General features: G+C 48.8%; 1 pseudogene; it reads left to right on the top strand.

The window, feature by feature from the left end:
• The first annotated feature begins 1087 nt into the window (after positions 1–1087).
• On the top strand, positions 1088–1408 carry LOC145407048 (cold shock protein ScoF pseudogene; annotated as a pseudogene).
• Positions 1409–2235: the final 827 nt, after the last annotated feature.

Genomic DNA, 2235 nt, shown 5'->3' with positions numbered 1-2235 from the left:
CAGGCAGGGACAATCCCTTACCGCGCATGACCTCCACCCCCCCCCCGCATGCCATTGTCTCGGCAATTCACCTGTTACCAGTGACCTGGCCAGTAAAGACATGTCGTGCCACGGTACGAAATTCAGGGCCAGAGTGATTCCCCAATCGTTGGCAATGTGGGGGACAAAGTTTATGTAGCATTAGAGGAAGAAACAGTCAGAAATGATGATCAGGTAATGTCACCAAAAAAGGTCAGGTATGATGATGTGTTTGGTGAGTGAAACAATGCTTATATTGCCTATATTACTGTGTGAAAACCAATATACTCTCGTACTACATATAAATTCGTATCAAATAAATAAATAAATACTGTTTATGAGTGGTGTGGAATAGTTACCCTCCCATAGAACTCGTTCTCTTTGGAACCCACCTGATGGAAAACCCAGTAAGGTTAGGGGTACTTGTACCTGTATCGAGTGTTTTATACCTCAGGTGAGCGATTTCTCTAGAATTTTCGATGTTTCTCACCAAAAGCGGAGGTTTGAGCCAATTTTTTTTTTTTTTCAAAAATTGGTTGGGATTCAGGGGAGTCATTGGTGGAAAATCGGTCAGGACAGGGTGGGTTAACATTCTCATGTTCTTATGATTCATTTAGCTGAATGAAATCACCTGGCAGCAGGTAATATAACATGCTATGGATTTACCAACCATGCCAGTGTTACTAGTGCCATTATTAACAATTTGTCACCCTTATGGTTCAGCCTTAGCTGAATATTTGTCTGACATTAGCTGGAATAAAATAGCTTTTTCCAGACCATGAGAGGGTTAATTGTGTAAGTATTAAGACTGTACGATTAGATCAGGGAGGGAAAAGTAACGGACCAATCAGCGACCTGGAGACTAAGGACTAGGCAAGAGTGTGATCCAGCAGCTGGTCATGTAAGTCAGACTGACCCGGGAAAAGTCAGCTGATTCCCAGTCCAGCGCTTGGCTGGGCTAGTCGCCTCTATCTCCAACTGGCGAGTGACTACTACTACCTCTGCTCTTGCCTTTGACCCATTGAAGGGGGCATCCAGTAGCAGATCGGAGCAGCCAAGAGCCAAGATCATGGGGACTGTGAATTGGTTTAACGTGAAGGCTGGGTATGGTTTCATCAAGCACCAGGACACTGGTCCTGATGTTTTCATACACAGCCTTGGGATCATTGCCCCGAATTCACGGCACCTCCAGTGTTACCTAGGCGAGGGTGAGATGGTGGAGTGTCATCTCTTTCAGTCTCCCAAGGGACCTGAGGCTTGGGATGTCACTGGACCGGGGGGTGTTGTTGTGCAGGGCTCTGCTGAAGCAAGGCGATGCCCCACGGCCCGGAGACACTGGCCTAGGGGTCCTGGATTCTCTGGAGAGATTAACACTACAGTATTGTTGTGATGTGCATCACAACGACACAAGCTTTTTGTGGGGGTGGCGAGGTGGTTTTGTGAGTTCTCCTTCCTCAAATCTTTGAGAAGAATGGGCTTTCACGCCTTGCCATCCCTCAGAGCTTTGCCTCGATGCATGTTCCACCCCTCGTTAGGAGCGTCAGGCCCGGCAGCTGCAGCCGCCACAACCCTGCTGTACATAGCAGAAAAGGCTGCAGCTGGATGCTCCCCTCAACAGGGTGACTGGTACTATGATCACCAACCCGGCACCATCTCTGGACATGGAAATAGATCTTGGGACAACTACTGTCGAGGCTCACCCTATGCCTTCAGCAGCCGAGGGGGGACGGGCTGCTTCTCCTGTCCCTTCTGTCCATCTGGATGTTCCTACATCTGTTGCTGGACCTCACACCATCTACTACACCTCCTATCTTTCTCCCTGTGCCTGACGACACCCCAGCTCCACCACCTATGGATAACAACCAGGACCAAGAGGATCCTCCTCCTTCACCACCACCTCTTGCTGTTGTGTGGCTAGAAGACCTGACCTACACAGAGCCCCATGGTTCTCCACCAACACCTAAGAGGCTACTGAGAAAATGCAAGGCCTCACACGTGCACACCACCCAGATCAACACCGTGATCTCACCACCTGTTCATGATGGGCCTGCCAACAACCTTAAGCCCAAGACTGTGCAACCTTCCAGCATCGACACAAAACAACTCTTCGAGGATAACGTCGACGAATTCGTCTGCGAAACGCTAAAGAACTTAGAGTGGACTCGGGAAACAGCCTCACAAAGAAGTTTTTATTGGACCCAAAATAAACAGCTCAAC

This window comes from Coenobita brevimanus, chromosome 8, assembly GCF_032717465.1.
Source record: "Coenobita brevimanus isolate Jiangsu-jjx chromosome 8, ASM3271746v2, whole genome shotgun sequence".
Taxonomy (NCBI): Eukaryota; Metazoa; Arthropoda; class Malacostraca; order Decapoda; family Coenobitidae; genus Coenobita; species Coenobita brevimanus.
This window is presented reverse-complemented; position numbering and strand designations above follow the sequence as displayed.